Source organism: Populus trichocarpa, chromosome 17 (assembly GCF_000002775.5).
Source record: "Populus trichocarpa isolate Nisqually-1 chromosome 17, P.trichocarpa_v4.1, whole genome shotgun sequence".
Taxonomy (NCBI): domain Eukaryota; kingdom Viridiplantae; phylum Streptophyta; class Magnoliopsida; order Malpighiales; family Salicaceae; genus Populus; species Populus trichocarpa.
Genome location: NC_037301.2, coordinates 3934553 through 3950370, shown reverse-complemented (window position 1 = coordinate 3950370; position 15818 = coordinate 3934553).

Below are 15818 nucleotides of genomic sequence, written 5' to 3'. Positions count from 1 at the left end.
AGCATTTATCATTTAATGATTACTAAGTTTTATTTTCTCTCAAACTCCAGAAAGTTTTTATATTTATATTTTAATAGGAAAGTTGAGCAAGATAATCCCCACCATATTATATTTATATTTTAATATTTGATTGTTTTTGGGATACACCACACAACTCCCCACTAGAACAGGTACCATAGTTTTCATGTGAATAGAAATTGCAGTAATAGATAGTCTGTGCTTTCCAGTTCTGCATCACAAAATGAGCATAAAGCTGCTTTTTATAAGAGTAAATCACATTGCAACAACCATACAGTAGGTGGTCAGTGTTAAGAGCTTGGGACTAATAGGTTTGCTTTCCCTGTAGTTTTAGGTTCGAACCCTGTAATTACTAATATGATGGCCACTGAAGGCTTACATGATCGTTAACTTCAAGGCCCATAGAATTAGTCGAGGTACACGCAGCTGGCCCGAACACCCACGTTAGTAAAAAAAAAAATCACATTGCAGCAAGAAGAATTTTGTGCATAAACCATTTTGAACAGCCAGTCAAATACCCTTATCAATCATAACAATTAAATTCATTGAACCAGTTATTATATTCTTTTGGTATATAAACCTATACAATGGAATAATTTTTCTTCAAAAAGCAAATTTATATGTACTTTTTTTTTAATGATTAAGGAGATATACTTCAGACTTCATATCAAAATATGACAAAATTATTCTTTTTTCATTTTCAAAATATATATATAGTCATATTCTTAAGATAAATTTAATTAAGTGTAGAAACACTGGTTAAAAATATTATTTCACCACAAATTATTAGTGTTAAAGAAGAAGAAGAAAAAGAATTAAAAAAAAACAAAAGAAGAATGATCTTTTCCTTGACTACATGATAAAGTGTCACTTTTATCCCGGCATCATATTATCTGAAGATTTTTCTCTGAAATTTATTGTAACTTTGTTGTTTATTCTGCTACATATAGCCCATCCCTAAGGAGAACCAGATGCCCATCCCTTTATTCCATAGCTCAAAAAATTGGAATGGCTTAGCTGCTTCGGGTACAAAACTATGAATTTGAACCGCACACGAAAGAAGAACAAATGATTTTGCAAGAAGAACAAATCATTGATGATGAAAAGAAAATCATCAAAAGAATTTGAACCGCACAAAAGAAAATAAAAAATTAATTTGTGCTTATTCATGATTTACCTTTAAATTTGCAATCATACTATTAATTATTAGTTTATATTTAATAATGTGGTGTATAATACTTTTGAAAAATATCTTTTAATTAAAAATATATTAAAATAATATTTTTTATATTAACATGTTAAAATTATTAATTTAATATTTTTTTAATATGAAAAGTAATTTTTTAAAAAATTATTACGATTCTAGCTTTTATTATGATAAAATTATGTACTAGCTATATTGTTTTTGAATTATTTTCTATATTATTCTCAGATATGTTTAAAAAGAAAAAGAAAAAGTGGCCTACAACGAAGGTCTGACGTTTCGCTTGCAAACATTAAAGTAAACAAGATCATATTTGTTGAAAAGAGAAATGTTTCGAGACTTTCTGTCACCCTTCGCTTTCAAGGTTTTAATTTATAATTCTTTGAAATAAAGAGCTTTTGTGTGTCTTACAAATGGCGATCCAGTGATTTGTCCTTTCGGAACATTTATATATTAATCATATTATAATCCATTGTGTTCGTCGAATTGTTTGCTTTAATCATCATCAGGCAATCATTAATAATAACTTTGAGATTCATAACCCACCACTCATCATTTGCCACGTTTGCTTGTTTAATTTCTTACTTTTCATTTTCATCTTATATGCATCCTGTTATTTTCCTAATGTAACATCGGTTGTGTATATAATGAAATAAAAAAAAAATTATAATATTGTAAAATAATATTTTTATGAAAATTTTTCTTACCATACTGTAAAAAGAAAAATGACTAGTAAAAAATAGCCACATATCATAAGAAATTTCAAGCTTACTGGCCAGCATATAAAAAATAATAATAAGAGGATAGTTTTGTATTATTAATGTAAGATTGAGCCATTAATACAAGATTTATTCAAATAATTTATAAAATAATGTAATATTATCTGAGTGATCCTCTTATCCTTTATAAATCGAGGTCATTACTCCTACAAAAACAGATTTTTCACCAATAATAAAATTCTACTGCATCAAACTTATTTATCCTTAGGATTTCACCAATAATACTTTGAAGACAAGTCAAAGATATTTTCAAGAACACCTTAGAGAAATACTTTTCAGATTTTTTAATATTGCTATGCATGTCCAAAATCAAATGTTTTCGCAAGACGTCAAATCCTAACTTGTATTAATGGAGAATCCAAGTCTTAACAAGAAATTTTAAGGGAAGAATTAAATGATTATTTTATTTCTTGTAAAATATATTTATTAGAAATTGTATTCATAACTATATTTATAAAAATTGTTATTTATATTTTGTGTTTGTTTAATTTCCCTCATAAGTTTGTGAGTACACGTAACTCTCAAGTTTCTAAGACGGCGTGCTTGTCACTAAAAATAAGAATCTCACAAATTTTCAAAAACAGAAAATTATATAGTTTAATCGTCGATATGCACCCTCCCTGTGTTTTTTTTTTTTTTTTTTCCTTGTGGCTTGAGGCTTCCTAGATCCAATTTAGTGGTGGGCCTGATTCATTATTTAGGCTTTATCATTCTACACTTCAAAAAAAATTAATAAATAGAAATAGAAATATTAATAAAAAATTTTTTGTTAATATATTACAATGATCTTTACATAACAGTCCGACTATACAACTTGATCAATGTTAAAAGATCCCAACATATGCTCTTAATTTGAGGGTATTTTTTTTTTTTGAAATCTACCAAAAATTCAGCAAAGTTTCGTTTGTATTTAGGAAATCCCAAGTTATCGACTACTATCAATTTACTCAATTAACCCATCATCACAAAGTCTCGGAATTTCAGACCTTATATCAATCATCATAATTCAACACCTCATACAATCCACACAATATATATATATATACACACACACACACACACACACACACACACACACACGAGTAAGTTCAATATGAACCTAGCCCACATATCATATCATAAAATTTAAAAGAAAAAGGAATACTAACATGCAAAGAAAGCATTTACAACATAATAAGTGTTCTTAAACATTTCAAAAGGGTTAATTACAAGATAACTAAAATACTACATGTTAAGCTGAACTTTTATAAATACATCAAGGTTTACACAAAAGCATACTACATAAACGCGTTAATTCCTTTTTGTTTAAGTTAAATATTTACATAAGCTTGACAAAGTAGAGTTGTAAACTAATGATCTCCCTGGACATTTGATGGACCTGTTACATAAATAAACATACCATTATGTTCATAAAAGAAATATATATATGTTCATGTAATGTATACGAATGAAGTATTAATTTTTTTATCGGACCTATAAGAATTCTAACAGACAACTTATATTTTGCTTGTAAATCTTTTAAACCCAATTAACACTCATTTGCATATTCTTAATTTGAATACTCTTATTTACTTGCATGAACCGGGTGACCTTGCAAAGTCTAATCTTGTAATTCATTTTCTGAAAATCCTATCACGGATGCCATTAGCCAAATCTAATCTTGTAATTCATCTCCCTGCAATCCTATCACGGATGCCATTAGCCGAACCTAATCTTGTAAATGCACTAGACTTTATTTACATTGAACACGATATTCATTGTAATTGCATTCACCATAAGAATTTTAAATTGTAGAAGTGCAAATAGAAGGGAAAATCACGCACCTGCTCTGCCTGTCTCGCGACCTCCCCTAACAGAAGATCCAATCCTGGTTGCTCCTCCTGAATCACAAGGAAGTTTTTGGTTATGATTCCTTCAAGCCGATATTATAGAAAATCCATATTCATCCATTACTCATATGTTACTTTCTATGCATGTTCATTTCCTCATAATAACATACATACATATATCATGTATATTTTTAGAGTTAGTATCTCAATGTGCAAGTGTTTGTATGACTCAATTCTTTTATAGTCTTACATACAGTATTCATGTGAAAGTCTACTATTAGTGTCTAACTTTGAACTGTTACTGTCCAACCGTTACTGTCTAGACATTGAACTGTTACTGTCCAACCATTACTGTCCAACCGTTACTGTCTAGACATTAAACAGTTACTGTCCAACCGTTACTGTCTAGACATTGAACTATTATTGTCCAATTGTTACTGTCTAGATATTGAACTGTTACTGTCTGAACACTCATCAGATTTTTAACTATATCTAGAGTTCTAGAACTCCATTTTAAGTGAGATTTATCTCGTTAGAAAGCTAAGACACGAGGCTACAAGTTCTCTAAAGGAAGGAGAACCCAGTTCTGCCTCTAAGATAGTCAAAATTGCTCATCAACTAATCAGTCCTATCGCCCTACAGAATCAGTCATGACTCAGTCTCGGTTGGTAACCTATAACTGGAGTTCTACATCTCCAAATTGAGCAAGACCAATTTTCTTGGTTAGCTAACATCCAAATCTACAATTTCTATGAAGGAACCCGATCCTAATTCTCTCATCCTCCTACCCAAAATCTCACCGAAAGTCAGGAGACGAGTCTGTCCAAATTCATCACCCCCTTCCCTTCACACAATACTTTCATAAACTACATACCACACATGAATTAACTTAATTTTAACAACAAATACTTTTTCTCCAATTCATGTCTAAGAACCCTAACCTATAATTAAATATCAAGGCATCAATTCATTATCGAATTTGAAATGAATTTTTAAGATCATGTTTAGAACACCTTACCCGGTACGAATTAAGATTTTGATTTTCAACTCCCTCCTTTATTTTCTTCTTGTTCAATTTTCTTGTTAATCTTTTGCACACTAGTGTTTATCCCATCTATAAACCCTTAATCTTGGATGAGTTCTTGAAATTTTAGTGTTTCTCTCTTGATTTTGCAAGAATAGATACAAAACTCCCTATTTTCTTTCCTTATGGTTCCTACAGATTTTTGGTGAGGAGAGGGTATTTATACGCTATAATTTTCCTTATTTGCATTTAGGTCTCATTTTCTTTGAGTGTATTATTCTCTTTAATTAAATCCAACCCTCAACAGTACCAGGTTTATTATAATGTCTCGAATTATTCCGCCCGGAAATTTATATTTAAAAAAATTTTGAATTCCTGTTTTTATTTAACCATATGCATGGATTTCTTCACTTTTATTTATTTATTTATTTTCCCCGGGGTTTACATTTTCCCCTCCTAATAGAAATTCATCCTCGAAATTTGAGTGATGTACCTGAGTTTATAAATAAGTCAGGGAATTTTTGTCTCATTTCTGATTCTTTCTCCCATGTTTCTTCCTCAATTTGTGAGCTTCGCCATAAGACTCTGATGATGGGAACTTTCTTATTACGAAGTTCTTTCTCGCCCCAATCGAGTATCTTTATTGGTCTTACCTCAAGTGTTAAGTCTTCTTTTACCTCCACTAGCACTTGAGGTAACACTCTCGAAGGGTCTACATCAGCTTTTTGCAGTAAAGAAACATGGAATACATTGTGAACCTTGGCCAACTATGAGAGCAAGTTTATTTCATATGTTATAGGTCCGATACGTTTTCAGATTTCAAATGGTCTAATGAACCTCGGAGCTAACTTCCCCTTCATGCCGAATCTTAGCATGTGCTTCCATGGAGCTACCTTCAGAAATACTTTATCTCCAGGACAAAATTCAAGTGGTCTTCTTCGAATATCTGCATACTTCTTTTGTCTATCCTGAGCCACCTTCATTCGATCCTTAATAATCCTAAATTTTTCAGTAGTGATTTGTACTAATTCTGCCTCATACAGCTTTTTGTCTCCAACTTCTTCCCAACACAAGGGTGTCCTACACTTTCTGCCATAAAAGAGCTTCAAATAGGGCCATTCCAATTGTTGTCTGATAACTGTTGTTATACGTGAATTCTACTAGTGACAGGTGCTCCTCCTGGTTTCCATGAAATTCCAAAACACATGCCCTTAGTAAATCCTGTAAGATCTGAATAACTCTCTCAGATTGGCCATCAGTCTGCAGATGAAAGGCAGTACTGATACTCAAATTTGTTCCCAAGGCACGTTGTATGCTCGGCCAGAAAAGTGAAGTAAATCTTGGGTCTCAGTCTAAAACAATTGATGTTGGGATTCCATGAAGCCTTACAACTTCGTTCACATAAATCTTAGCCAACTTGTCAACTGGATCTGTCATCTTTACTAGTAGGAAGATGGCAGACTTAGTTAATCGATCCATAATGACCTAGATTGCATTATTTCCCCTCTTTCCTCTAGGTAGTCCCGACACAAAGTCCATTGTGATCATCTCCCACTTCCACTCAGGGATTGGTAATGGTTGTAACAGCCTTGCAGGTTTTCGGTGTTCTACTTTTACTTGTTGGAAAATACTACATTTTGCCACGTAGCCAGCCACTTCTTTTCTCATATTTGGCCACCAGTAGTACTGTTTCAGATCCGGGTACATCTTAATACTACCTGGATGTACAGTGAACTTAGACTCGTGGGCCTCTCGTAGTAACTTTTGTTTAAAGGCTTTGTTGTCAGGCACATACATATGTCGTCCCAACATCACTATTCCATCATCACCCATTTGAAAAAGAGTTTCACCACCCGATTCCAGTTTGATTCTTACTTTTAACACTTCATCATCAAGCTGTTGTGCCTCTAATAATTGCTCTCGATATCCTGACTTTACCCTTAGTTGAGCCATTAAGGATCCTTCCTGACTCATATTTAATACTGCCCCCAATCTCTTTAGCTCAATCATGGTTTCCTCATTCCAAGTTGCTAGTCCACCCCTAATCGCCTTGTCTTTACGGCTGAGAGCATCCGCGACTACATTCGCTTTTCCTAGATGATAATCTATGATACAGTCGTAGTCTTTAATTAATTCTACCCATCTCCGTTGTCACATGTTTAACTCCTTCTGCAACATCAGATATTTAAAGCTCTTATGATCCGTGAAAATTTGAACCCGGGATCCGTATAAGTAGTGCCTCCATACTCGTAAAGCAAAAACTATTGCTGCCAATTCTAAGTCATGAACTGCGTAGTTGACTTCATGAGTCTTCAGTTGTCTCGATGCATAGGCAACTACTTTTCCATGTTGCATTTGGACACAACCCAGTCCTTTTCTTGAGGCATCACTGTAGACTACAAAGCCTCCTGTTCCGGATGGAAGGATTAGTACGGGGGTAGTAGTAAGCCTTCTCTTCAATTTTTGAAAGCTTTCATCGCACTCCTTTGACCACTCCCATCTTATGTTCTTCCTGGTGAGTCGTGTCAATGAAGTTGTTATAGTTGAAAACCCTTTGATAAACCTTCTATAATACCCTACCAATCCGAGAAAACTACGAATTTCAGTTACCGTAGTAGGTCTTTCCCATCTCAAAATTGCTTCCACCTTCCGAGGGTCCACAAAAATGCCTTTTGAAGACACTACATGCCCTAAAAAGGTAACTTCTTTTAACCAGAAGTCACATTTATCCAACTTGGCATACAATTGGCGGCTCCTCAGAGTCTGTAGTGTCTGTCTCAGGTGTTGTTCATGCTCCTCATAGAATTTGGAGTAAACCAAGATGTCATCGATGAATACGACAACAAACATATCAAGGTATGGTTGGAATATTCGGTTCATTAAATCCATAAAAAATACTGGAGCATTAGTTAATCTAAAGGGTAGCACCAAGAACTGAAAGTGTCCGTAGCGAGTTCTGAAGGCAGTTTTTGGCACATCTGGTAGTATCCTGATCTTAAAATCAATATGTTCTTTACAGTCACTTTATTCAGCTGACGGTAATCTATGCAAAGCCTCAACGTTCCATCTTTCCTCTTCACAAATAATACGGGTTCCTCCCAAGGTGAGTTGCTTGGTCGTATGAACCCTTTGTCTAAAAGCTCCTGCAATTAAATTTTCAACTCATCCAATTCTTTTGGGGCCATTCTATACGGTGGTTGGGCAATAGGAGACACCTCAAATATGTCAATGGTGACTTCAACTTCTCTTTCTGGGGGTAGTCCTGGCAATTGTTTCGGAAATACATCCGGAAATTCCCTCACAATTGGAATGTCAGACAGTCCTATTTTACTCTTTTTTGAATTTATCACATAGGCAAAGTATGTTGTACAACCTTTCTTTAGTAGTTTTCTCGCAACCATAACCGAGACTATATTTGTAAAGTTGGAAATTCTTTCCCCTTTAAAGACCATTGTTTCACCCTTAGCCCCTTGGAAGTATACTGTTTTTGTAAAGCAGTTGATTAGTACTTAAAAGTGCATTTTTATCAAGGTTTTATATCATCATTTTGCACTTAAAATATCAATAACTCCTTAACTAAAGCATGTTTTATAATAACAAGTGTGATACTATAAGATACCTTTAATTTATGGTAAATGTTCATCTTAAATGCAGGTCTATCACATAAATCAAAGGATTGATTGATGAGTTTAACTATTGAAATTGAGAAGACAAAGAGAGGGGCAAGCTTAGAAAATAGATGTTGGTTCAGTCCAAACTGAAACACTATTTGGTTATTGGATCATACCTGGAGCTGTAGAACTTGGATTTAGGTTGGGTCTATATGGATGAAAAGCTAAGACATAGGCCTAAAACTTTCATGAAGATTCCAAGATTCAAAAAGACCGTTTTCAAGTTCAAATTGTAGCAACAACGGAGAAGTCAAAATTTGTCCTACAACCCAGACACTATTCAGTTTTTAGCCCATGTCTTGAGTTCTAGAAGTCCAAATGCGCCGATTCTTATTTTGTTGGAAAGCTGAGATAATTTCCTAGAACTCTCATGATTGACCTTTAAATAAAAAATTAATTTGTGCTTATTCATAATCGACCTTTAAATTTGCAATCATACTATTAATTATTAGTTTATATTTGATAATGTGGTGAAATAATATTTTTAAAAATTAATTTAATATTTTTTTAATATAAAAGTAATTTAAAAAAATTATTACGATTCTAGATTTTATTATGATAAAATTATGTACTAGCTATATTGTTTTTTAATTATTTTCTATATTATTCTCGGCTATGTTTAAAAAGAAAAAGAAAAGAAAAAGAAAAAGAAAAAGAAAAAGTGGTCTACAACGAAGGTCTGACGTTTCGCTTACAAACATTAAAGTAAACAAGGTCATACTTGTTGAAAAGAGAAATGTTTTTGAAACTTTCTGGCACCCTTCGCTTTCAAGGTGTTTATTTATAATTCTTTGAAATAAAGAGGTTTTGTATGTCTTACAAATGGCGATCCAGTGATTTGTCCTTTCGGAACATTTATATATTAATCATATTAATTATAATGCATTGTGTTCGTCGAATTGTTTGCTTTAATCATCATCAGGCAATCATTAATAATAACTTTGAGATTCATAACCCACCACTCATCATTTGCCACGTTTGTTTGTTTAATTTCTTACTTTTCATTTTCATCTTATTTGCATCCTGTTATTTTCCTAATGTAACATCGGTTGTGTATATAATGAAATAAAAAAAAATTATAATATTGTAAAATAATATTTTTATGAAAATTTTTCTTACCATACTGTAAAAAGAAAAATTGCTAGTAAAAAATAGCCACATACCATAAGAAATTTCAAGCTTATATATTGGCAAGCATATAAAAAATAATAATAAAAGGATAGTTTTGTATTATTAATGTAAGATTGAGCCATTAATAAAATATATTTATTAGAAATTGTATTCATAACTATTTTAATAAAAATTGTTATTTATATTTTTTATGTTTGTTTAATTTCCCTCGTAAGTTCGTGTGTACACATAACTCTCAAGATCTCCACCCCCTGCGCGCGGCTAGAGGCAGCTGTAGACAAATTCCTCGATCCAATTTAGTGGTGGGCCTGATTCATTATTCAGGCTTGATCATTCCACACCACTAAAAAGTTGGTAAATATAAATGAAAACAATGATAAAAATTTTTTGTTGATATATTACAATAATTTTTACTATTTATTAATAAACATTGATTAAAAAAATTCAATCGGTCTATACAAAGGGAATGGCGAGCGGTATTATAATGAGACTTAAAAAGACAAATTATATAGTGACATGACATTTGTATTGACAACATGACCGACAAAGTTACTGCTACAATAATTTTGTCGGGAAAGTTGTCGGTGATATTTAATTTATGACCTAGAAATCAACCCTCCTCTCCCCTTCCTCATTTCTTCTTTTTTCTTATGCATTTTTTTCTGCAACAAATAGGCACCCCTTCCCCCCTAATCTCAACACAATTCAACCTCCCATAACAAATTCAGCCACAACAACATTCAATTTGTCAGCATCCGTGTTCTGATTCAAATTTTATTAAGAATTCTCCATTTTATGTAGCATATCTACCTTCTTCTTTTTTTATTTGAACTCAATTTTAAAATGTTGATTTTTTTGAATTTTTTTTTGTAGTATATGCATTTTGTTTGGGTGTTTATTTGTTTTATAGTTTTTTCTCATATAAATTTGTTATAAGGATTTATGATTTGTACATGTTAGGGTTTGTTTTAGATTTTATAAAATTGTATTTATTTGTAAATTGATGAAACTTATGTCGAATTTCTAACTTAGGTGTTCTATGATAAAATAAATAATAGCTTATTTAACAAGTCCATTTTATATTTTGTTAATTTTATTGTCGAGTTGAAATTTTCAGTCAATGCAAAGAAATTTGAATTTATGTAGATAATTGATAATGAATTAAGAGTACTATGAAAATAGATTGAATAAGTTTGAGCTAAATCAATATTTTTGCAAATTATTAGTTAACGTAGTTAATTAATACATGTTGTCATCATTATTTTATATAGGTTTGAATGGATGATCATTCATGGATGAATAGAGATTTATCCCAAAGGTTGTAGAGGATGGATTATTGTAATGGATTTCAAAGTTTTATTAATTACACACTATCTAATCTAAGAAATATTAGTGGAGAGGTATTAGATGTCTATGTAAGAGGTGTAAAAATAAAAAGTTTCTCAATCTAGATGTTGTAACGGTGCATCTTCTACAAAAAGGTTTATAGAGAAATACTTGTGTTGGTATGCACATGGAGAACCATTTGTTCTTCATGCTACCTTAGTAGAAAGGATGGTTGAGTCAACTTCTAGTTCTAGCAACGTGCATGGAGTTGTAGATGACAATAGTAATGCTTATAGGAATATGGTTATGGATGCGATGAGAATAAATTAGTGTCATGTCGATCAATGTTCAATCATAGATGAATAACCTAATGTAAACGCGACCAGGTTTTTGTTATCTTTTGAAAGATTCTGACGAATCATTATAGGATGGTTGCACAAATCACAGTAAATTATTGGTCGTTGCATGAGTATTCAACATCACATCAGATTATGAGTTGAGTGAGGCTGATTATGATAAAATTACCAAATGGGCAAGAAGCATTTTACCTGAAGGAAACATGCTGAAAGAGAGCTTGTATGCTGCTAAGTCCATGATGTAACCCCTCGGTTTAGGATACTAGAAAATTGATACAGGTCCAAACTTCTACATGTTGTACTACCTTGAAAATGCAGAGTTAACCGATAGCAACTTGTGAGCATTCTTGCCGGACACAGAAAACATAGATACTCCCCAATCATACCTAGACTGCAGAGGTTATTCATGTCACCAAAAACTATTGAGTGCATGATATGAAACTAATCACATAATGTGGTAAATAAAGTGACGGTGCACACTTCCGATGGTGAAGCCTAAAAACACTTTAACAGTGTGCATCCTCAGTTTTCAGTGGAGATAAGGAACATGCATCTTGGCTCAATGGATTCAATCCATTCGAGCCATTTGCTGCTATTTATTCTTGTTAGCTGGTGACACTCACGATTTACAACATGCCACCGGGGATGTGTATGAGCTCGGAGTTCATATTTTTATCTACGGTCATACCCAGTCCTAATAGTTCAGGTCAAAATATAGATGTTTATCTTTGACCATTGATTGATGAGTTGAAGTAGTTGTGGTAATCCGGGGCTTTGACTTATGATGTATCGAGGAAACAAAATTTTATGATGAAGACAACTTTGATGTGAACTATCAATGATTTTCCAATTTATGGAATGGTTTCTAGTTGGAGCATGCATGGAAAACTAGCATGTCCATATTGTATGGAAAATAAGAAGGCATTCAAGCTAACAAATGGCAGTAAAACATTTTGTTTTAATACCACAAGCAGTTTTTGCCAATAGATCACAAGTTCATAAAGAATAGAAAAGACTTATTTGTTGGTAGAGTTGAAAGGGATGTCGCACCATTGCTTCTTTCAGGTGAAGAGTTGTATAGCATGGTGTCAAAGTACGGTGACATTGTCTTTGGTTTTCAATTCGGCAAGCAGAAGTTTCTTGGTTTCGATTTTACCTACAATTGGGTATAGTGAAGTATTTTCTGAGAGTTTCATTATTGGAATACCAATGTCCTCCATTATAACCTTGATGTCATGTACATAGAAAAAACGTGTTTGAGAACATTTTCAACATGGTTATGGACGTGAAGGGGAAGACAAATGATATTATCAAAGACAACCTTTCAATGTAAGTTTGTTTTTCTTTCATAACGACATGTTTAATAATTTTTGAAAAAATAATATCATTTAACAAATACAATTTCATGTTTACAAACATTGAGAATTCTAGAACAATAATATCAGTCTTTAAATCATTGATGGAAATTCAATTGTTTCAATGGAGCCAAGTTTTCCAAACATCCTGAATGGAAACTGCAGGTCGATGCATGGTTTTCAAAGTTCAAAGTTAGCATTAAATTAAATATTTTTTTATGTTAATTTGGACCGTTTATTGAAATTACTGAAATTTTCCTTTTATAAATTTTTATTTCAAGGGCAAATTGAAATAGGAGAGAGCTGATGATAATGTTGTGAGGAGGGTTTGGAAAAATCACAATGCAATTAGGTAAGCTTAAATTCAAGATAATTTTTTTTATTCCAAATATTAAAATTTTATTTTACATTTACTAATAGATAATTAGTTTGTACCATATAAGTTGCGTGATTTTTTGTATGAGGCACAAAAAAAAAAGAAAAAATATACAAAAGAAAGAGAGCTTTCAGGCTGGAATGATGTGGCAGTTTGGAAGGATTTCAGACCATCATACGGCTTAGAGGTTGTATGGGCAAAATAAATTTAGCATGTGATGTCCGCGTGTTTCACTCAACAGTGACAATCCGGTACGGATAACCAGAACTAGCGTGTTCACGGTTTCGTTACCACGCATATCGACAGCTCTGTTCTGTTAATTTCGCATGCGAAGCGGATGGTAGGATTTTTTTTATTACATCTATTTTTTTATTAGTTGTTTTTTTTATTATATTTAACTAACAATATTTCTTTATTGCATGCTACAATTCTTAGATGCGAGCCAAGCTCAATGGAGCTTTTTTTTGAAACGTATATCTGGAGTGCTAATCGCCAAAAAGGGATGCAGCAATTCGTGGATAGCTAAGCTCAACACTTTGTGGTATGTTGGTTTTCAACCATTTTTTTCTTAAGTTATTATTTCCTTGAATTTGATGAATTTATTTATCTTTCTAGGATACATATAACAGCCGGTTGAAGGAGAGATAAGGGGACGATCCTTCGACCCATCCAAATCTCGATCCAAATTTGTGGTTATTGGAGGCAGGATCATCTGGTAGACCTGATAGAAATTGGGTGTATGGATTCTCTAACACTACAGCCAAGAAATTACAGACGACCAGTAGTGCTTCGACAGTTGGATGTTTGCAAATGATTCTGAGCGTTCAAACTCTAGAGTTCGCGGTGATGTTAGATCAATGGGTACAAGATTAGACAACCCATCTTAATGATAAATATGAACAACTCACTGTTTATTATGAAGAACTCTGTCGATTGGTAATGGAGATGAGATCATAAATTGGTGGTTCATTTGCACCCCCTAATTGGTCTTATACTCCCGGCAATGAGCATCCTTCTCCTCCCCCAACATCGTCTCTATTTTAGATGTATTGTATTTGAACGTACAAATATTTAAATTTGTAATAAATATTTGATTTTTATACTAATATATTTTAAAATTATAAAATAAATTTATTTTAATTATTTTTCTACTTCTGTTCAATATATATATATATATATATATATTAAATATTACTGACGAGGTTACCGAAGAAACTAGACTATCGTTATATTCTAGAGAGTTGGTAAAGAATTACTGCAAATGCCACTATTATTGTTGGATTACCAACAAAACTATTATGTCAGTATATTCCAGAAAGTTTGAAAAAAAATACTACAAATGTAACTACTATTGTTAACACGATGATAGAATTACAGATGGTATTCTATCGGTGATATGTTATATTTACCGATGGAATAAAGCAGGTAAAAAAGATTTAGTCACTTTGTCCGTTTGTAAATCCATATGTATATTTATTACTGACGGACTCACCAACAATCCATAAATTACCGATGAGATTTTTTCCAACGAGATTTTTTCCATCCATGATTCCGTTGGTAACATATGTACCAATCGACTGCTAGTGTAAATATCGACATAAATTTCCGTCGATAAAACTATTAAATCTGGTAGTGCCAACCCATTATAGTTATCTTGTAAAGTTTAAAAGAACCCAACAAAAGAAATAGCAGAGTTCATTGTGCACCTAGATTTAAGTATATTTTTAACTCCATTGTTAATATGAACAATGTATAATTTTCTTTTTCATTTTGGTTGTCGGACTTTTTAACTATGCAATTTTATCCTTCTAAATTATATTAGCATGATTTTATGTGTTAAGATTTCTTTTCAACAAATTTATAAGGTGCCAATTAATATTCCAACAATGAATTCAAACTTGATTTTGCAAAATATAAATTTTATCATAGTTAAATAATAAATTAAAAGTAGGACAAACTTTAACAAAAAAAATTCATTTGGATTTAGGAGTGGAAAAATTTAGTTTGATCCTTAAAGTTTTAGTTTATTTATTATTTAGTCTATATTATTTTGGCCATTCATATTTAAACCCCAAACTTCTTCTTTTTTTTCTTTCTTTAGTACTTAGATGTTGAGAGAGGAGATAGAAAGTCACCGTAAAATGTTAAGAAGAGAGAAAGTGCTCAGATAACTATATTTTAATTACCAAAAAGGCTAATCTTGTCGTTAATGAGTTCATCTTTCTGATAAGAGTTTAATGAATGTGGTGTTTTTCTATAATCATGCTAGAAAAAGAAGATTGAAGTTCTTAAAGATTTTTTTATTCATTTAATTTTTGTTTTTAAGAGTGATTAAAGATGTTTTGGGATTAGAAATGGATTCATTGAGATTTCTAGAGCATTTTAAGGTGTTTTTAGATGAAATATGTTAAAAAAATAAGATTGGTGAGCCTTAAATTTCCCTTAAAGCTAAGGGGAATCGAGGAGATTATGAGTAAATTAATTAGCAACCATTCAAAAGCTTCAGCAATTTAACTTAGCTTATTCCTCCCTAATAAATTAAAGTGATAGTTGCAACAATCAAGTTAAGTCCTTTGTTTCTTATTCTAGTACCTAACAACAATTACGGATTGAAAAAAACTAGAAAGCACATATATACCATCTCATAATAATTCAATAAGCATGAACATAAATCAATAGCATAATTCTGAAATAAGGATACATAAGTACTTAAATATGAAAGATTATAATGATAATATTACTTCTCACA